Source organism: Pinus tabuliformis, chromosome J (genome assembly GCF_031772625.1).
Source record: "Pinus tabuliformis cultivar Carrire ecotype Pingquan chromosome J, CPIR1, whole genome shotgun sequence".
In the NCBI taxonomy this organism is placed as follows: Eukaryota; Viridiplantae; Streptophyta; class Pinopsida; order Pinales; family Pinaceae; genus Pinus; species Pinus tabuliformis.
In genome coordinates, this window is record NC_142295.1 from 223,249,186 (window position 1) to 223,272,938 (window position 23,753).

The 23,753-nt window shown below is 36.4% G+C and overlaps 2 pseudogenes; both read right to left on the reverse strand.

Moving 5' to 3' along the window:
- Positions 1-9,257: 9,257 nt before the first annotated feature.
- LOC149226518 (beta-1,3-galactosyltransferase 7-like) lies at positions 9,258-11,190 on the reverse strand (annotated as a pseudogene).
- Positions 11,191-20,493: 9,303 nt separating this feature from the next.
- On the reverse strand, positions 20,494-22,248 carry LOC149226519 (beta-1,6-galactosyltransferase GALT31A-like; annotated as a pseudogene).
- Positions 22,249-23,753: the final 1,505 nt, after the last annotated feature.

The window sequence follows — 23,753 nt, forward strand, 5'->3', positions numbered from 1 at the left end:
ACCAGGTCTGAAGTCCCTTGTGCCTTCTGCACTTCCCCCATTTTGTATAGGAAACCTTTGTTTCCTTGTGTGTTGATGTTCATCCACCATTTATGACATCATGGAGAGAGTCATGGAAGGAGTTTTGTTAGAGGCTTAAGGCTGGAATGGATCCAGAAGGAAGCTTTGCTTGGAGCCTGCTGAAGGTGGCTCAGGTGAACATATTCCTTTTTATGTACTTTATTTGTCTATAATAAAAGAAACACATGTCTTGGTTCCCGAATTAAATCTTCTTTATGTTAATGATATTCATGTCTTGAATTCATGTGTAAATGGTTGTTTAGATTTCATAACTAACTACCTTTCTTTGTAACATAAAGATGGTTTCTTTATAAGTTTTTGTCCATGTACTGTTGTGTTCTTTGAATTGTTTGTTTTGTAGGACAAAAGAGAAGAAGGGAACTCCAAGAAGGGTTTGGACCCTAAAGGCCTTCTCGAACGTAGGACCAAAGGTACGTACCCTTATCATAGAATTTGCTTATAATAGCATAATGGCTGTATGAATGCATGTTTCTGTGAATAGACAACTTTCAGTCTACTAGGGTTTCACCCAAAAAGCCCTAGGGGAGTAATTCCCTCTACCAATAGTCAAAATTATGTATCTATAAATTCTGACTAATGGTTTAAAAATAATTTACAGGTAGCTATGAAAGGAGAGAACTCCTTGAGACCCATGTAGCTATGGAATGAGATGTGACGGGAGAACTCCTTGTGACCGATGTACATTGGAAGATTGACATTAGATGGCAAAGACGTGAAAGTTGTGGAGTGAGAAACCAGCTATGTGTGCACGAGGACATGATGTGGTGATAGACCAAGGATGGTGTAAAATTAAAACAGGGGAGTATGTAACACCCCTCCCTTATGTGATAAACTATTATAAACGTAAGTTGAGGAAAGCTGCGTGTGATACCCTCCTTTGTGGGTTAAAATATTCTAAACCGAAGGTGAGGAAAGGTAGGTGTGATATGTAACATGAAGAAAATTTTTATTATTAAATAAATTAATAAAATAAATCACTTGGAAGGTGGAGCACCAAGAGAGAGTATATTCTTTCCAAATCCCATTAAGGAATGGGATAGAGATGAATCTTTCACGATAAAGCTTCTAAAGTGTGATTCTAGATAAGCTTATGGATTGGAGATCCATCAGATGGATGGGAGATCAATATCCATTAGAAATAAAATCTTTACAGAGATAAAGGCAAGATTTTATGAGGAAAAGCCTCATCGGAGATCAAGACGAGCTTTTTTGAAAAATACCTAGGAAAATGGGAAAAAATCCATAAAAGTGGGATGCTGCTAATGGCAACTAAATCATGAAAGAGGGTATTAAATACCTCGTGCATTGATCAATTGAGGACAATTGATCCTTGGAAAGAACCTCGTCTCAGGGGGAATCAATGGTGATTCAAAGTTGGGTGGTGGTTGTCCTCCATCCAAGTGAGTTTTAGTCGGTATCATATGTGTGGATTGTACTGTATGTTGTTCCCTATCCTGCAAATGGTTCTAATGCTTTCGATTTGTTGTTTTAATTGTATGTGTGTTAATTGTGTAGGGGAATGACATCTCTGCATGATGAATGACTTTGATTCTAAGTTTGTAATTCTAGAGGCCATGGTTTCACTTATCTAATGTACAGAGTGTTAAGAAGTGCACCTAAAGAGGGTTCCAATTTCTTTTCTCATTTTGTGTTGGTTATGTGTTAGTTAATGTATTGATAAGTGTTTCCATATCTTATGCATGTGACTTTTATTGCCAAAGCAGAGGCAGCAGTAGAAGCATGATATGGGATTGTGATTGCTTATGCATGATAGAACCCGCATGGGACCCTTATGCAATTATAGGATTACTACACTAAGTTGGCTTATGGGATACATATGTATGGATGGGTTAATTATCGAGTAAATGTAAATTTGATCATCATTATGTTAGAGAAAGGACATAGTATGTATTAATGTTATACTATGTCTCTAGTTCAACTTGGCTGATAAAAGGTACAAGATATAGATGCATGCACTTCATTGTATAGTTTTTAATGGCTCGATTATCCAATGCATATGTATGCAAGAACTATTTTTAACCATTCTACCCATTGTATAATATTCGACTAAGTATATAGAACTGTGATTCTGATGCATGATCAAATTAGCTACTTTAGAATTAAGTTATTAAATGCTAGTGGGATAAATATATTGTTTGTGAGGGTTCAATCTTAACGATAAATAACCAAAAATTTTACACGGTGAGAGCCTGGAAGCTAAATTCTTAGGTAGGCGTAGGAGGTATGTTACAGATTTCCACCCTGTAGTATCTAGGAACCCTAAAATAAATTCTAACCCCAAGGTCACAAATGTGGTAGTATTCATTTATATTTATCTAATTAGCATCACAAAATATGATATATCAAATTGAATCATATTACCTAACTAATCCCTATAAAACTATATTAATTTCCGATAAAAATATACACAACTTTTTATCATTAACAATGATGGCATAGTAATAATAATCCAACTTCAAGGGGGATCAAAGGATATACCAAATACATGGATGAGACTCATTTGTTTGTGTTACAAGTGGACTACTTTTGCATACCTATGAGACTGCTAAAGTCTAAAGTTTAAAGATAGAGATACTCTATTAATTGAAATTATGACCTCTTGGAAGGAAACACATATTAATAAACATTAAACATTAGAGTCTAAATATTTTATTCAACTAATGTATTCCCATATTAAACTTCTATAAAAATCACATTTTATTTTTTTTATAAAGTACAACCTACTATCAATAATCAACATTGTGAAATTAACCTATATTCACCTTAACACAACTTTTTTACATTTTATATATTAGTTTACTTATTATTTTTGTGTATCCATGTTAAACTTCCATAAAAATTACATTTTATTTGTTTTATAAAATAAAACATTCTATTAATAGTAATGATGGTATGGTTAAGCCAGATTCACTTTAAACTCAAACTTTTTTACTATTTAATTTTATCTGACGCACACATAAATTAACTTGTTAAAAAAATTATGAGCATTCTATCAATAGTAATGATGGTATGGTTAACCCATATTCACTTTAAACTCAAACTTTTTTACTATTTAATTTTATATCACGCACACATAAATTAACTTCTTAAAAAAATTACGAGTGGTGTATTAATAAATTTATGAGTGATGTATTATATATAGTTTAATTTATCTTATATTTCTAAGGAATAACTTCCTTAACTAACTAACTAGTCTCTTAGCTCTTACACATACGACATATCTGTTCGTTAACTGACTAGTCTCTCAGCTCTTACACATACGACATATCTTACTCTTTATGGTATAAAACACATATATGCTTTACGTGGACAAACTACGAACATTAAGAAATAATGGATTCGGATTAAACAATTAAAAACGTGAGTTTTCCTCATTAGCTATCAAGTTTTGTTTCATATATGCAACAATTTTAAAGAAAAATAAAACTTAACAACTAGCATACCCAATGTGCCAAATTCTTTAAGTTAATTAACACAAACAACGATATTGATGTAAGGACGCGATGCCTACATTTAAGGGAAATAAATGTTTATAACTAGAGAAGATAGAGCTGGTTATTCACATGGTCATAATCACAGACCGCGGTTGAAGACAATAGTGATTACGATCATGTGAATACTGAGTGTTTTTCCCTTTTTTACTATTTTTTTTTTATCCATTTTCACTTATCATTTTATTATCTCTCTTCTCTATCCATCTTCAGTTTTCACTCTCCGTTTCCTTCTTATCTCTTCCCTCTCTCCCCTTCCAACTCTATCTCTATCCGTACCTCTCTCCTCCTCTTTCTCAAGTCCTATTTGTAATCCTTCCTCTCTCTCCCTTTGTCTCCTACCTCCCTCTCTCTTCACCCATCTCTCTTTCTCTCTCTCTCTCTCTCCAATCCAATCCACTCTCTTCGCCCATTGCCCTCTTCCTCTCTCTTAAGTCCTCTCTTTTGTCCATCTTTCTCCCTTTATCTTCTCCATCTCTTTATCTTCCCCCCTATCTCTCTCTCTCTTCCCCCTTCTCTCTCTCTCCCTAACTGTGTGAATATATCCCTATGTTTCTCATTCTCTCCCTCTTCTATCCACCTCCCCTTATTTGTCTATTTATCTCTCCCCTAAACATACACACTCTCTCTCTATCTCTCCCTTGTTACTCCCTCTCTCCCCACTTCTCTCTCTCTATGTATTTCTTCTCCCCTCCCTCTCCCCCCCTCCAACTCCATCTCTCTATCCCTCCCTCTCTCCTCCTCTCTTTTGTCCTTCCTCTCTCTCTCTCTTTCTCTACCACCTCCCTCTCTCTCTTCCCCCATCTCTTTCTCTCTCTCCCCAATCTTCTAACTATCTCCCTTCCTCTCTCCTTCTCTCTCCCACCTCCATCTTTATTTCTCCCCCTCACTCTCTTACCCTTATCTAACTCTCTCACTCCTCTCTATCTCTCTCTCTTCATTGGTCCTCTCCCCTTTCCTTCATTTTATCTCCATATATCCCTTTGCAATCCCCCTATCTCTGCACCAGTATAACTTTTTCTTTGTTCTTCCTCCCATATATATCTAGAGTTAACAAATATATCATCATACATTAATATATATTACAATATAACCAACATAATATTGTATTAATCCAAAGTTCTTAAATTTAATAATATTAATATTATAATATATTAATATGAATGTTAGATTTAATAATAATAATAGTTTAATATTAGTATTAGCATTAATAATGTTTTTCGACATAGTATTAATATTAACTTGGTTCATGGTATTTCGCTCATAGAATTGGTATTTAATTAAATGTTGATTATATTTTTATTTATTTACCATACCTCTTTTATGTTTATTTATTTACCATGCCATTAATAATAATTTGGTTCATGGTATTTGGCCCATAAGGTTCACTCAAATAAAACCTATTTTTTGAGTTTTTGTAAATATAAAGAGGTGTATGGGGTAAATATAAAAGGAGGTTTTATTTATTTATTTACCATACCGCTCGAGTAAGTTAAAAAGAGGTTTCATTAATTTACCATGCTTCTTATTTATTTGTATTTTTATCTATTTACCATACCTCTTTTTTGAGTGTTCATATTTTAAATTTATATTGTGTTTATACATAATAATAATAATTATTTTTATTTTTAAATAGGGTTGAAATTAGATTAAAAATGATAAATGTTAAATGTTAAACATTACATGTTAAATTTTTACATTTTTAAGTGAAATCTACCCCATATTAGGTTGTAGAGCACTAAAATAAAACACTAAAGTAAATATTGCATGTTTATGTCTAAAAATAAAGTCAATAAACTTCAAGAAAGATAATTGAATTTTGAAACTACCACATGAATACTCCAAAAAAAAATTAGCTTTAATTAAGAACCAAAACAAATCTTTAAACACAATAAACCAACTTCAACTAACAAAAGAGTTGACTAAAAACTTTAAACAAAATGTATGACAATAACATTAAATATGGAAAAGTAAACCCAGGATGATAACACCATTAAAAAAAAAACATAAAAGGCCTCCCAGCAATAAACAAGAAATAATCAAGGCTAATGAAGGCTAATGAGAGTTGTAAATTCATAGATATTCAAACATGGGCAGTTACGAGGCAGCGAGTCCCTGCATGAAGTTAACATTTAAGATCTAGGGCTAAAGAACAGGGCATTACGCCTGTATGGTTGATCTGGTTGTTTGGATGAGGCATATGATTTTATAAAAGAAATGCCATTTAAACCTAATGTTACTGTTTGGGGAGCCTTACTTGGTGCCTGCCAAGCCCATGGCAATATGCAGATAGGAAAATTTGCAGCAGAACACTGCAGTTGGATTGAGGTAAAGAGCAGGGTACAACAGTAAGCATATTTATAAGCAGAAGAAGGTATTCATGTGATTGAAGGACAGCGAAAGTGTGCATTAATTTGAATTTAGGCTTGATGATACTTTACCATCAAATTAGTCAAAACGTCTTTATAAACCAACTACTAGGATCAATAAAGAATACCATTCATAAGTGTCCATACTGCAGCTGCTTTCATAAGTGTCCATTAATCTTCAGCAGCAGCGACCAAAAAGGATGAATAGGACTAGGAAGTTAGAGTGTGTCTTGATGCATCTGCAATCTAGATTCTAATATAAGCATGTCACTTGACTCTAATAACCCACGCCCTAACTCAATGGGGTGGGGAATGTTGAGGACTACTTCCCTTGATTCCAGCCATACCCAGTAAACGATATATACCTGGTATGACGTATTGACATATATAACCTACACACTAATGCATTGAATGAAAGGATTGACTTGAACCCGCCAATGATATGGGACATACATTGATAGCAGTGGATAGTGCGGTCTAGAGAGCTGGGCAGATAACGCAGTGGAGCTTCTCCTGCTTTTCTGTCGAATGAATTACTTAACTACTAAGTCTCAAGGAATAGATGCAAGTGTAAGGCTGAAGTATCAGTTTCGGTAGACTGCGTCAACCTCTTCTGAAACTCAGGCAACAGGCAATGATAAATGTCAAAATAGTAAACAAGAAAGAGTGTAAGTTTCATTAAGTATGGGCTGCAATATTACATGATATATTACTGGAAAGGGTCATCCACAAGCCTATTGTGCCACGAATAATATAATATGCCCCGTAATATTTCAAAAGAATGCACCAGTTTATGTTGCTAGCCCAAAATCACACAACTGCAATAGCAATAGTCACATGAGCACTATATACCAAAGATCTGAACATTATTGAATAACTAACTTGCAGAGAATCGTCATCAATTCAAGACACGAGTAACATGAAAACCGCTGTGGAGCTTACATTTGACCTTGAAAATAAGCATTTCTTATGACAGACTGTAACATGTGAAGAATACAAGACAAGCACGAATGCTAACAATTAGGACATTAGACTGGCATCCAAGCAGAGACGATAGAAGCATAAAAAATGTGAGTTGCACCACCATGGCAGACCCAAATGCATATTTGAAGCATCCGTCGTACACCTGTAACAGAGAAGGAAGCGGGGAAATGAGACAATGCGTAAAATAATGCAAAAATAGGCTTGAGATTCAGAATTATTGTTTTCTTGGTTTCTTTTTTCTTTGTCTTTCGACTTTTACGATGTCAATAATCAGAAGAGCCATGAGAACAAGTGCTAAGAGAAACAGTGCCGCGAGTTGAGTAAGTTGGCTTATGCTAATGGATTCCATGTTATGTGAAGCGGGGAGATGTATGTTAATATCCAGGTGCAGAAGAGGCCAATTTATAAAAAAGTTCAACGTGTTTGTAAGCTGGTTTGAAGTGTGAATGGAGATAAAATACTTGAAGCTCGGATGGAGCAGGCAGTATTTAATGGTCGGCATAAAACGAAAAGCTTACGTTATGTGAGCATTTGGTGCAATTAAGTGATCGATATGACATGGGGAGCAAATGGCAGATGGAATGATCTATGTGGCGGCAGAAGTAAATGCAAAATTAGGTGATGTATCTGACATCGAGCAATCTTGGTGGTAGATTGGGTCGCGCTAGATAGGAGATTTATGTCAATATCTAGGTGCATAAATAAGTACATATACGGATTGATTTGGAATGGAGCTAATGGGCATAAAACGAAAACCTTACGTTAAGTGAGCGATCGGTGCAATTAGGTGATCGATCTGACATGGGGAGAAAATAGCATATGGAATGATGGATGTGGCGGCAGTAGTAAATGCGAAATCAGGTGGCTGTGGCTAGTAGTGATTTACGTATGAGAGTTGTGATCGAATACAGGAAATGGAATAGCACTAATCTAATGCTTATCTGACTAATCAAGTATGGATATCACATTACTCACCACTCTTTATCCCGAAATAATTGAACTGGCATGCCTAGTTCTCTGACATCAGCAGCACCTAGCTGGCTTTGGAGAGCTCCTATAGTAACGTCTTGAGCGGACTCGGGCTGCTAGGTCAACAACGTATCCATGCAAGTAGAGCAAGTAGAGTATGGCAAGTAGAGAGGTTGTAGTAGGTCCAGTTGGCTGATGGCAATGACAACTTCTATATGCTGATATTCTCTATGTATGATTTATATGGTTGAAATGGATTAGCATTGCCCAGCTCTGGCATTGGCACGTGCTCTATAGTGGATGGAGACTTCAGATTTCATAGGCCTTGTCAGCTATGGAAGTGGGTCTTGATGAGTTTAGAGAGAAAGTTTCTATGCCTGTATAGTATTTTAAAACGTCTTTATGCCAGCTCATATAGTAACACTTCGATATGCAACATGTAGGGCCTGGAATCTATTGGCCAAGGCAAAACTTAGATATGGCAACATCATATTATGTCAAACGTATATATATATGAATCCAATGGCTACAATGGACTTTGTCAATGTTTCTATGGTGACATCATATATTGATGGCTTTACTATCTCTGGCATCAAATCTAGATCTAGGTCTAGGGAGGAGCGAGCCTCCATAGTTCCAGGTGTAATAGGCCCCATAGTAGCAAGTCGAAATAGGCTTTCACCACAGGTTTAGCTTTAACTCCAAGTTTCACTAATTAGTTAGAACCAACTATCTTACAAGGCGACACACGACAAAGGCAGAGTGAGTGCATGCATGGGCTTTAGACTCTACGGCTTTAGCAGAAAGGTAGGGCACCTTATATTAGCATAGTTTCATGTGCCAATCAATGGACCACTGGCAATAGACAAGGTAAACTTTTATAGTATGGAATCATATAGTGACACATAGATTCGATATGGCACATCATATATGAACCAAGTAGAGATGCAAGTTCAAGTGTCACGGAGAGCTCTCTCTGGAGACCCGGTGTCAGCAGAGCCAGTTAGAGATAGCGACATCATATATGAACACATTGTAGTAGATATGGATGCGTAGAGGTCTGCAGGTAAGGTGAGGTGTTTAATAGATCATCTTATCCTATTTCAAGTGGGAAATTGAAACTTAGATATACCAGTATAAATTGCCTTGGTACAATGAGAAAACGTAACGTAGTTTCTAGTCATCAACATATTTTGGAGAGGCCTGAGTGAAGGCTATGAATTTCAATTAGATTAGCAAAGAGTTTTGACCTTAAGGTTCAAGGTTGGCTACTTAATAGCGGCTGCATTTTCTGTCATTCTGCTTGTGAAAAATATCTCGAGTGGAGAAGGCAGGGCCACACTCACGAATTTATAGATATGTATGTAGCCAGATCTTTTGAAATAGCATAAATCTGACTAGTAGCATGTCTGAAGTAAGAACCTCAATTCCGTGGAAGACATCTATGTCCCCTCTAAATATAAAACAACTTCGGAAACTGTTTACAAACCAGTAATTTGAATTTTGTACAGAGTCACAGAACACAGCACAAGGATATGATTTGCTTCTGAAATCCAAAAGACTATAATCATTTAGCTCTATACATCTTCAATCACAATTTTCACAAAATTATAAACAAATTCAATTCGGAAAGGTACAGTATTTTAGGATATTCTCTGGAAACCCAAATTGCTTTATGCTATTTGGTCATAGCTACTTACTTATGTGCAAGAACAGGTCCAGACTTCATGCAACCAATGTAAATTCCTGGTTTAGATCGGTATCGTGCAATAGTGGTGGCCAGCATCCCTCAGAAGAGCATCCATATGTTCTTAGTGATAACAGAATAGGGCAAAGATATCCTTCCATTGATAGTAGTTATCAACTTATCCTGGTTCTAAAAGAATGAGGGATTGGTACCTAAATTAACATGCACATCATCATCGACCTTAACATAGAAATCTACATCCCATTTTGCTACTGCTGTAGAAAATTAGGTCTTCGTCTTTATTGAGAGCTCGTGGTAGCCTTCAACATGTTCCAATCTAAGGAAATCATGATACTGTGCGTCTTCTGAATCAATGGCGCGATCCAAAATACCACCAGGTGTAACACTGTGTCCAATAACGAATCTAATAGCAATGCCTTTCTTCTCCTCCAACTGCTTCAGTTTGGATCCTGTGAGGAACAAAAGGTCCAATTATCAAAATCAACGGATATCTAGAAAAGCTACAGACATCAGAATATCCCTGCCCTAGGTTCATACACGCTCATGAGAACTATTTTTGCAATTAAAAGCATTTATTATTTATTAACTAGATTTCAAAACCTAAAAATTTATTAGCAATAACTGATATGGACCTTGTGGCATCTAGGTTTCTCGAATAGAGTCCCGCCGCTTTCTACTGCTAAAAGCTGTATTGATTCCAATCACAACAAATGCCTTCTGGCGTACCTCAGGGCCTTGTCCATCAGGCTTCAGTCCGAGCAACTGCTAATTCCATTTCAAGAGAAGAAATTGTTTTGTCTAACGATCTGGAGACAAGAATTTGCAAGCTCAAATGAAGGGTTTCAATTTTGTTGTCAAAAAAGTGCACACAAACAATGACCAAATCCAAATTTTATACAATAACAAGAAATCTTGTGCCATCGATGCCTAAACCATAGAAAGATAAAGCCACCTCAGTGTCAAGGGCATTTGATAACTACAACTGACTACCCTATGAACTGCTAAATACGTATGATGAATTAGCAAAATACTACGCAATGTAGCTGAAATAGGCAATATTCAGGGTAGTGATCATGAATGACAATCGACATAAGTTAAGCCATAAATTGAAAGAGAACAATGAGAGCCGCTTCCTGTTACCTCGAAACAACACAATCATCATAGGCATCCATGAATGACTTCGTTCAAATTAAGGGTGCTAGAATAGTCACATAAACAGGTAGAACAAGGTCTTTGAAACTACTCACTCAATGGCATAGATAAGATCTTCCTGCTTTAATACTTGCATGCTTGTCTTCACAATCTTGAGAAAGAACTTGCAATTCCCGTTTCTGCGTGGGATCAACGTCATCGTACATCTCAGGATTGCTCCACATTCTGTTAGTAAAGAGCATACTGATGCAGAAACTCGCAACGCAGAGGAGCACTCCAAACTTTCCCCTGCCAACGAGCCTAAGCCCGTTTTCTTGTCGGTTTGCATTTCAACTCTGTAAACAAAAAAGGCATTAGGAGCCAGCAATGGTTTGAGCTCCACAAAACAGAAAAATGGTAAAACTTGAATTGGCATCTAAAGAAATGGGAAAGGAGGCCGGACTTCACACCATTCTGTTGTCAAAAGGCAGTCTTCATACAATTGCTTCCAAAGTCAGACTTTTAGCATAGGAGTCCTGGATCAGATGATGTCAAAGATTCACGATTCAATACAAATTATAGCCAGTTCAACCATAAATACGAAAGAAATCATCGAAAAGCATTAAGAATTTAATGTCATTCTAGCTTCCAACGGCCTTACAAATTTGCTATACTGCAAATAAAACTGGTTTCAAATACATAGGGTGTATTGCAATTTACCACAGCAGGGCAAGGCACCTGTGTGCTATCAAATGCTTCATCTGTAATTCCATTTCCAACCAGATAACCCTGAAAAACTAGCCATGGAAGAAGTCAGTAGGCCTGAATGAAGCCTATGAATTTCAATTAGATTAGCAAAGAGACTAGACGTAGTAATAAACAGGCTAGTAATAAAAAGAAAAAACGAATAATTAAAAGTTATATAAAACATTATTAAATAAAATAATATGTCAATTAGAATATATAAATATATAAAAGTCGCCACAGCTGGACCGCTGGACTTCATGCTACCGCATGGATACCAAGTGTCGCGTTACCTACACCCTAAGATCGCCATGATCGAGCGACGAAGCTGGAATACGTTGTAAGTAAAGATAAGAAATCAAAGAACCATCCAGTATATGCCGTATAGGAATACCTGGGATGTTTGAGCCTGTGTGTTGATCCGAACGGTATAGAAAAACCAGAGACATATCAATCTGTGGTGGCTCAACCAATTCCCCCATATCTTCCTCTTCTTCAAGTTCTGGGTTCATCCAAGTCCCGACGGAAACTTCCAATGGCACAATTCATGCAATGAATGAATGGCTTCTGTGCGCAGCGGGTGAAAGACCAAGGATGGTGTAAAATTAAAACAGGGGAGTATGTAACACCCCTCCCTTATGTGATAAATTATTATAAACGTAAGTTGAGGAATGTTGCGTGTGATACCCTCCTTTGTGGGTTAAAATATTCTAAACCGAAGGTGAGGAAAGGTAGGTGTGATATGTAACATGAAGAAAATTTTTATTATTAAATAAATTAATAAAATAAATCACTTGGAAGGTGGAGCACCAAGAGAGAGTATATTCTTTCCAAATCCCATTAAGGAATGGGATAGAGATGAATCTTTCACGATAAAGCTTCTAAAGTGTGATTCTAGATAAGCTTATGGATTGGAGATCCATCAGATGGATGGGAGATCAATATCCATTAGAAATAAAATCTTTACAGAGATAAAGGCAAGATTTTATGAGGAAAAGCCTCATCGGAGATCAAGACGAGCTTTTTTGAAAAATACCTAGGAAAATGGGAAAAAATCCATAAAAGTGGGATGCTGCTAATGGCAACTAAATCATGAAAGAGGGTATTAAATACCTCATGCATTGATCAATTGAGGACAGTTGATCCTTGGAAAGAACCTCGTCTCAGGGGGAATCAATGGTGATTCAAGGTTGGGTGGTGGTTCTCCTCCATCCAAGTGAGTTTTAGTCGGTATCATATGTGTGGATTGTACTGTATGTTGTTCCCTATCCTGCAAATGGTTCTAATGCTTTCGATTTGTTGTTTTAATTGTATGTGTGTTAATTGTGTAGTGGAATGACATCTCTGCATGATGAATGAATTTGATTCTAAGTTTGTAATTCTAGAGGCCATGGTTTCACTTATCTAATGTACACAGTGTTAAGAAGTGCACCTAAAGAGGGTTCCAATTTCTTTTCTCATTTTGTGTTGGTAATGTGTTAGTTAATGTATTGATAAGTGTTTCCATATCTTATGCATGTGACTTTTATTGCCAAAGCAGAGGCAGCAGTAGAAGCATGATATGGGATTGTGATTGCTTATGCATGATAGAACCCGCATGGGACCCTTATGCAATTATATGATTACTACACTAAGTTGGCTTATGGGATACATATGTATGGATGGGTTAATTATCGAGCAAATGTAAATTTGATCATCATTATGTTAGAGAAAGGACATAGTATGTATTAATGTTATACTATGTCTCTAGTTCAACTTGGCTGATAAAAGGTACAAGATATAGATGCATGCACTTCATTGTATAGTTTTTAATGGCTCGATTATCCAATGCATATGTATGCAAGAACTATTTTTAACCATTCTACCCATTGTATAATATTCGACTAAGTATATAGAACTGCGATTCTGATGCATGATCAAATTAGCTACTTTAGAATTAAGTTATTAAATGCTAGTGGGATAAATATACTCTTTGTGAGGGTTCAATCTTAACGATAAATAACCAAAAAATTTACACGGTGAGAGCCTGGAAGCTAAATTCTTAGGTAGGCGTAGGAGGTATGTTACAGATTTCCACCCTTTAGTATCTAGGAACCCTAAAATAAATTCTAACCCCAAGGTCACAAATGTGGTAGTATTCATTTATATTTATCTAATTAGCATCACAAAATATGATATATCAAATTGAATCATATTACCTAACTAATCCCTATAAAACTATATTAATTTCCAATAAAAATATACACAACTTTTTATCATTAACAATGATGGCATAGTAATAATAATCCAACTTCAAGGGGGATCAAAGGATATACCAAATACATGGATGAGACTCATTTGTTTGTGTTACAAGTGGACTACTTTTGCATACCTATGAGACTGCTAAAGTCTAAAGTTTAAAGATAGAGATACTCTATTAATTGAAATTATGACCTCTTGGAAGGAAACACATATTAATAAACATTAAACATTACAGTCTAAATATTTTATTCAACTAATGTATTCCCATATTAAACTTCTATAAAAATCACATTTTATTTTTTTTATAAAGTACAACCTACTATCAATAATCAACATTGTGAAATTAACCTATATTCACCTCAAGACCACTTTTTTACATTTTATATATTAGTTTACTTATTATTTTTGTGTATCCATGTTAAACTTCCATAAAAATTACATTTTATTTTTTTTATAAAATAAAACATTCTATTAATAGTAATGATGGTATGGTTAAGCCAGATTCACTTTAAACTCAAACTTTTTTACTATTTAATTTTATCTGACGCACACATAAATTAACTTGTTAAAAAAATTATGAGCATTCTATCAATAGTAATGATGGTATGGTTAAGCCATATTCACTTTAAACTCAAACTTTTTTACTATTTAATTTTATATCACGCACACATAAAATAACTTCTTAAAAAAATTACGAGTGGTGTATTAATAAATTTATGAGTGATGTATTATATATAGTTTAATTTATCTTATATTTCTAAGGAATAACTTCGTTAACTAACTAACTAGTCTCTTAGCTCTTACACATACGACATATCTGTTCGTTAACTGACTAGTCTCTCAGCTCTTACACATCCGACATATCTTACTCTTTATGGTATAAAACACATATATGCTTTACGTGGACAAACTACGAACATTAAGAAATAATGGATTCGGATTAAACAATTAAAAATGTGAGTTTTCCTCATTAGCTATCAAGTTTTGTTTCATATATGCAACAATTTTAAAGAAAAATAAAACTTAACAACTAGCATACCCAATGTGCCAAATTCTTTAAGTTAATTAACACAAACAACGATATTGATGTAAGCACGCGATGCCTACATTTAAGGCAAATAAATGTTTATAACTAGAGAAGATAGAGCTGGTTATTCACATGGTCATAATCACAGACCGCGGTTGAAGACAATAGTGATTACGATCATGTGAATACTGAGTTTTTTTCCTTTTTTTACTATTTTTTTTTATCCATTTTCACTTATCATTTTATTATCTCTCTTCTCTATCCATCTTCAGTTCTCACTCTCCGTTTCCTTCGTATCTCTTCCCTCTCTCCCCTTCCAACTCTATCTCTATCCGTACCTCTCTCCTCCTCTTTCTCAAGTCCTATTTGTAATCCTTCCTCTCTCTCCCTTTGTCTCCTACCTCCCTCTCTCTTCACCCATCTCTCTTTCTCTCTCTCTCTCTCTCTCCAATCCAATCCACTCTCTTCGCCCATTGCCCTCTTCCTCTTTCTTAAGTCCTCTCTTTTGTCCATCTTTCTCCCTTTATCTTCTCCATCTCTTTATCTTCCCCCCTATCTCTCTCTCTCTTCCCCCTTCTCTCTCTCTCCCTAACTGTGTGAATATATCCCTATGTTTCTCATTCTCTCCCTCTTCTATCCACCTCCCCTTATTTGTCTATTTATCTCTCCCCTAAACATACACACTCTCTCTCTATCTCTCCCTTGTTACTCCCTCTCTCCCCACTTCTCTCTCTCTATGTATTTCTTCTCCCCTCCCTCTCCCCCCCTCCAACTCCATCTCTCTATCCCTCCCTCTCTCCTCCTCTCTTTTGTCCTTCCTCTCTCTCTCTCTTTCTCTACCACCTCCCTCTCTCTCTTCCCCCATCTCTTTCTCTCTCTCCCCAATCTTCTAACTATCTCCCTTCCTCTCTCCTTCTCTCTCCCACCTCCATCTTTATTTCTCCCCCTCACTCTCTTACCCTTATCTAACTCTCTCACTCCTCTCTATCTCTCTCTCTTCATTGGTCCTCTCCCCTTTCCTTCATTTTATCTCCATATATCGCTTTGCAATCCCCCTATCTCTCCACCAGTATAACTTTTTCTTTGTTCTTCCTCCCATGTATATCTAGAGTTAACAAATATATCATCATACATTAATATATATTACAATATAACCAACTTAATATTGTATTAATCCAAAGTTCTTAAATTTAATAATATTAATATTATAATATATTAATATGAATGTTAGATTTAATAATAATAATAGTTTAATATTAGTATTAGCATTAATAATGTTTTTCAGCATAGTATTAATATTAACTTGGTTCATGGTATTTCGCCCATAGAATTGGTATTTAATTAAATGTTGATTATATTTTTATTTATTTACCATACCTCTTTTATGTTTATTTATTTACCATGCCATTAATAATAATTTGGTTCATGGTATTTGGCCCATAAGGTTCACTCAAATAAAACCTATTTTTTGAGTTTTTGTAAATATAAAGAGGTGTATGGGGTAAATATAAAAGGAGGTTTTATTTATTTATTTACCATACCGCTCGAGTAAGTTAAAAAGAGGTTTCATTAATTTACCATGCTTCTTATTTATTTGTATTTTTATCTATTTACCATACCTCTTTTTTGAGTGTTCATATTTTAAATTTATATTGTGTTTATACATAATAATAATAATTATTTTTATTTTTAAATAGGGTTGAAATTAGATTAAAAATGATAAATGTTAAATGTTAAACATTACATGTTAAATGTTTACATTTTTAAGTGAAATCTACCCCATATTAGGTTGTAGAGCACTAAAATAAAACACTAAAGTAAATATTGCATGTTTATGTCTAAAAATAAAGTCAATAAACTTCAAGAAAGATAGTTGAATTTTGAAACTACCACATGAATACTCCAAAAAAAAGTTAGCTTTAATTAAGAACCAAAACAAATCTTTAAACACAATAAACCAACTTCAACTAACAAAAGAGTTGACTAAAAACTTTAAACAAAATGTATGACAATAACATTAAATATGGAAAAGTAAACCCAAGATGATAACACCATTAAAAAAAAAACATAAAATGCCTCCCAGCAATAAACAAGAAATAATCAAGGCTAATGAAGGCTAATGAGAGTTGTAAATTCATATATATTCAAACAAGGGCAGCTACGAGGCAGCGAGTCCCTGCATGAAGTTAACATTTAAGATCTAGGGCTAAAGAACAGGGCATTACGCCTGTATGGTTGATCTGGTTGTTTGGATGAGGCATATGATTTTATAAAAAAAATGCCATTTAAACCTAATGTTACTGTTTGGGGAGCCTTACTTGGTGCCTGCCAAGCCCATGGCAATATGCAGATAGGAAAATTTGCAGCAGAACACTGCAGTTGGATTGAGGTAAAGAACAGGGTACAACAGTAAGCATATTTATAAGCAGAAGAAGGTATTCATGTGATTGAAGGACAGCGAAAGTGTGCATTAATTTGAATTTAGGCTTGATGATACTTTACCATCAAATTAGTCAAAACGTCTTTATAAACCAACTACTAGGATCAATAAAGAATACCATTCATAAGTGTCCATACTGCAGCTGCTTTCATAAGTGTCCATTAATCTTCAGCAGCAGCGACCAAAAAGGATGAATAGGACTAGGAAGTTAGAGTGTGTCTTAATGCATCTGCAATCTAGATTCTAATATAAGCATGTCACTTGACTCTAATAACCCACGCCCTAACTCAATGGGGTGGGGCATGTTGAGGACTACTTCCCTTGATTCCAGCCATACCCAGTAAATGATATATACCTGGTATGACGTATTGACATATATAACCTACACACTAATGCATTGAATGAAAGGATTGACTTGAACCCGCCAATGATACGGGACATACATTGATAGCAGTGGATAGTGCGGTCTAGAGAGCTGGGCAGATAACGCAGTGGAGCTTCTCCTGCTTTTTTGTCGAATGAATTACTTAACTACTAAGTCTCAAGGAATAGATGCAAGTGTAAGGCTGAAGTACCAGTTTCGGTAGACTGCGTCAACTTCTTCTGAAACTCAGGCAACAGGCAATGATAAATGTCAAAATAGTAAACAAGAAAGAGTGTAAGTTTCATTAAGTATGGGCTGCAATATTACATGATATATTACTGGAAAGGGTCATCCACAAGCCTATTGTGCCCCGAATAATATAATATGCCCCGCAATATTTCAAAAGAATGCACCAGTTTATGTTGCTAGCCCAAAATCACACAACTGCAATAGCAATAGTCACGTGAGCACTATATACCAAAGATCTGAACATTATTGAATAACTAACTTGCAGAGAATCGTCATCAATTCAAGACACGAGTAACATGAAAACCGCCGTGGAGCTTACATTTGACCTTGAAAATAAGCATTTCTTATGACAGACTGTAACATGTGAAGAATACAAGACAAGCACGAATGCTAACAATTAGGACATTAGACCGGCATCCGAGCAGAGACGATAGAAGCATAAAAAATGTGAGTTGCACCACCATGGCAGACCCAAATGCATATTTGAAGCATCCGTCGTACACCTGTAACAGAGAAGGAAGCGGGGAAATGAGACAATGCGTAAAATAATGCAAAAATAGGCTTGAGATTCAGAATTATTGTTTTCTTGGTTTCTTTTTTCTTTGTCTTTCGACTTTTACGATGTCAATAATCAGAAGAGCCATGAGAACAAGTGCTAAGAGAAACAGTGCCGCGAGTTGAGTAAGTTGGCTTATGCTAATGGATTCCATGTTATGTGAAGCGGGGAGATGTATGTGAATATCCAGGTGCAGAAGAGGCCAATTTATAAAAAAGTTCAACGTGTTTGTAAGCTGGTTTGAAGTGTGAATGGAGATAAAATACTTGAAGCTCGGATGGAGCAGGCAGTATTTAATGGTCGGCATTAAACGAAAAGCTTACGTTATGTGAGCAATTGGTGCAATTAAGTGATCGATATGACATGGGGAGCAAATGGCATATGGAATGATGTATGTGGCGGCAGAAGTAAATGCAAAATTAGGTGATGTATCTGACATCGAGCAATCTTGGTGGTAGATTGGGTCGCGCTAGATAGGAGATTTATGTCAATATCTAGGTGCATAAATAAGTACATATACGGATTGATTTGGAATGGAGCTAATGGGCATAAAACGAAAACCTTACGTTAAGTGAGCGATCGGTGCAATTAGGTGATCGATCTGACATGGGGAGCAAATAGCATATGGAATGATGGATGTGGCGGCAGTAGTAAATGTGAAATCAGGTGGCTGTGGCTAGTAGTGATTTACGTATGAGAGTTGTGATCGAATACAGGAAATGGAATAGCACTAATCTAATGCTTATCTGACTAATCAAGTATGGATATCACATTACTCACCACTCTTTATCCCGAAACAATTGAACTGGCATGCCTAGTTCTCTGACATCAACAGCACCTGGCTGGCTTTGGCGAGCTCCTCTAGTAACGTCTTGAGCGGACTCGGGCTACTAGGTCAACAACGTATCCATGCAAGTAGAGCAAGTAGAGTATGGCAAGTAGAGAGGTTGTAGTAGGTCCAGTTGGCTGATGGCAATGACAACTTCTATATGCTGATATTCTCTATGTATGATTTATATGGTTCAAATGGATTAGCATTGCCCAGCTCTGGCATTGGCACGTGGCTCTGTAGTGGATGGAGACTTCAGATTTCATAGGCCTTGTCAGCTATGGAAGTGGGCCTTGATGAGTTTAGAGAGAAAGTTTCTATGCCTATATAGTATTTTAAAACGTCTTTATTCCAGCTCATATAGTAACACTTCGATATGCAACATCTAGGGCCTGGAATCTAATGGCCAAGGCAAAACTTAGATATGGCAACATCATATTATGTTCAAACGTATATATATATGAATCCAATGGCTACAATGGACTTTGTCAATGTTTCTATGGTGACATCATATATTGATGGCTTTACTGTCTCTGGCATCAAATCTAGATCTAGGTCTAGGGAGGAGCGAGCCTCCATAGTTCCAGGTCCAATAGGCCCCATAGTAGCAAGTCGAAATAGGCTTTCACCACAGGTTTAGCTTTAACTCCAAGTTTCACTAATTAGTTAGAACCAACTGTCTTACAAGGCGACACACGGCAAAGGCAGAGTGAGTGCATGCATGGGCTTTAGACTCTACGACTTTAGCAGAAAGGTAGGGCACCTTATATTAGCATAGTTTCATGTGCCAATCAATGGACCACTGGCAATAGACAAGGTAAACTTTTATAGTACAGAATCATATAGTGACACATAGATTGGATATGGCACATCATATATGAACCAAGTAGAGATGCAAGTTCAAGTGTCACGGAGAGCTCTCTCTGGAGACCCGGTTTCAGCAGAGCCAGTTAGAGATAACGACATCATATATGAACACATTGTAGTAGATATGGATGCGTAGAGGTCTGCAGGTAAGGTGAGGTGTTTAATAGATCATCTTATCCTATTTCAAGTGGGAAATGGAAACTTAGATATACCAGTATAAATTGCCTTGGTACAATGAGAAAACGTAACGTAGTTTCTAGTCATCAACATATTTTGGAGAGGCCTAAATGAAGGCTATGAATTTCAATTAGATTAGCAAAGAGTTTTGACCTTAAGGTTCAAGGTTGGCTACTTAATAGCGGCTGCATTTTCTGTCATTCTGCTAGTGAAAAATATCTCGATTGGAGAAGGCAGGGCCACACTCACGAATTTATAGAGATGTACGTAGCCAGATCTTTTGAAATAGCATAAATCTGACTAGTAGCATGTCTGAAGTAAGAACCTCAATTCCGTGGAAGACATCTATGTCCCCTCTAAATATAAAACAACTTCGGAAACTGTTTACAAGCCGGTAATTTGAATTTTGTACAGAGTCATAGAACACAACACAAGGATATGATTTGCTTCTGAAATCCAAAAGACTATAATCATTTAGCTCTATACATCTTCAATCACAATTTTCACAAAATTATAAACAAATTCAATTCGGAAAGGTCCAGTATTTTACGATATTCTCTGGAAACCCAAATTGCTTTATGCTATTTGGTCATAGCTACTTACTTATGTGCAAGAACAGGTCCAGACTTCATGCAACCAATGTAAATTCCTGGTTTAGATCGGTATCGTGCAATAGTGGTGGCCAGCATCCCTGAGAAGAGCATCCATATGTTCTTAGTGATAACAGAATAGGGCAAAGATATCCTTCCATTGATAGTAGTTATCAACTTATCCTGGTTCTAAAAGAATGAGGGATTGGTACCTAAATTAACATGCACATCATCATCGACCTTAACATAGAAATCTACATCCCATTTTTCTACTGCTGTAGAAAAATAGGTCTTGGTCTTTGCTGAGAGCTCGTGGTAGCCTTCAACATGTTCCAATCTAAGGAAATCATGATACTGTGCGTCTTCTGAATCAATGGCACGATCCAAAATACCACCAGGTGTAACACTGTGTCCAATAACGAATCTAATAGCAATGCCTTTCTTCTCCTCCAACTGCTTCAGTTTGGATCCTGTGAGGAACAAAAGGTCCAATTATCAAAATCAACGGATATCTAGAAAAGCTACAGACATCAGAATATCCCTGCCCTAGGTTCATACACGCTCATGAGAACTATTTTTGCAATTAAAAGCATTTATTATTTATTAACCAGATTTCAAAACCTAAAAATTTATTAGCAATAACTGATATGGACCTTGTGGCATCTAGGTTTCTCGAATAGAGTCCCGCCGCTTTCTACTGCTAAAAGTTGTATTGATTCCAATCACAACAAATGCCTTCTGGCGTACCTCAGGGCCTTGTCCATCAGGGTTCCCAAGAACAGGTGACCCATTGAGGTTGGCTAATTTTTCAGTCTAAGTAACTGCTAATTCCATTTCAAGAGAAGAAATTGTTTTGTCTAACGATCTGGAGACAAGAATTTGCAAGCTCAAATGAAGGGTTTCAATTTTGTTGTCAAAAAAGTGCACACAAACAGCGACGAAATCCAAATTTTATACAATAACAAGAAATCTTGTGCCATCGATGCCTAAACCATAGAAAGATAAAGCCACCTCAGCGTCAAGGGAATTTGATAACTACAACTTACTACCCTATGAACTGCTAAATATGTATGATGAATTAGCAAAATACTACGCAATGTAGCTGAAATAGGCAATATTCAGGGTAGTGATCATGAATGACAATCGACATAAGTTAAGCCATAAATTGAAAGAGAACAATGAGAGCCGCTTCCTGTTACCTCGAAACAACACAATCATCATAGGCATCCATGAATGACTTCGTTCAAATTAAGGGTGCAAGAATAGTCACATAAACAGGTAGAACAAGGTCTTTGAAACTGCTCACTCAATGGCATAGATAAGATCTTCCTGCTTTAATACTTGCATGCTTATCTTCACAATCTTGAGAAAGAACTTGCAATTCCCGTTTCTGCGTGGGATCAACGTCATCGTACATCTCAGGATTGCTCCACATTCTGTTAGTAAAGAGCATACTGATGCAGAAACTCGCAACACAGAGGAGCACTCCAAACTTTCACCTGCCAACGAGCCTAAGCCTAAGCCTAAGCCCATTTTCTTGTCGGTTTGCATTTCAACTCTGTAAACAAAAAAGGTATTAGCAGCCAGCAATGGTTTGAGCTCCACAAAACAGAAAAACGGTAAAACTTGAATTGGCATCTAAAGAAATGGGAAAGGAGGCCGGACTTCACACCATTCTGTTGTCAAAAGGCAGTCTTCATACAATTTCCGCCAAAGTCAGACTTTTAGCATAGGAGTCCTGGATCAGATGATGTCAAAGATTCACGATTCAATACAAATTATAGCCAGTTCAACCATAAATACGAAAGAAATCATCGAAGCGCATTAAGAATTTAATGTCATTCTAGCTTCCAATGGCCTTACAAGTTTGCTATACTGCAAATAAAATTGGTTTCAAATACATAGGGTGTATTGCAATTTACCACAGCAGGGCAAGGCACCTGTTTGCTGTCAAATGCTTCATCTGTAATTCCATTTCCAACCAGATAACCCTGAAAAACTAGCCATGCAAGAAGTCAGTAGGCCTGAATGAAGCCTATGAATTTCAATTAGATTAGCAAAGAGACTAGACGTAGTAATAAACAGGCTAGTAATAAAAAGAAAAAAAGAATAATTAAAAGTTATATAAAAAATTATTAAATAAAATAATATGACAAATAGAATATATAAATATATAAAAGTCGCCACAGCTGGACCGCTGGACTTCATGCTACCGCATGGATACCAAGTGTCGCGTTACCTGCACCCTAAGATCGCCATGATCGAGCGACGAAGCTGGAATACGTTGTAAGTAAAGATAAGAAATCAAAGAACCATCCAGTATATGCCGTATAGGAATACCTGGGATGTTTGAGCCTGTGTGTTGATCCTAACGGTATAGAAAAACCAGAGACATATCAATCTGTGGTGACTCAACCAATTCCCCCATATCCTCCTCTTCTTCAAGTTCTGGGTTCATCCAAGTCCCGACGGAAACTCCCAATGGCACAATTCATGCAATGAATGAATGGCTTCCGTACGCAGTGGGTGAACCACTTTCTGTGTGCAGTGGGTGAACCACTTGAGTTAATGGCTTATTTGAATGGCTCCATGCAGTTAATGACTTGGAAGTAGGTAGGTGATGTTGTGAACGGCTTGCTTTCTTTGCGCTGTTAGACAACAAATTCTATGCCTTCAGAGAAGAGCAGAGAGATCCAGGACTCTCTAATGGCAACCGTTTAAGATTAAACATCCTATTGACATGAGGTAAGACTGATATTGACAACTTGACATTTGACCGCATAAAATATGGTGTTATTGTGCAGGGATTTCTTAACTACATGAAGATCTTGCAATCCTAACAATCCTCCATGATATCAGTGTCGTCATCAAGCCTTCTAGGTAAGTTTTTCATATGCCCTTTATTCCTAGCAAGA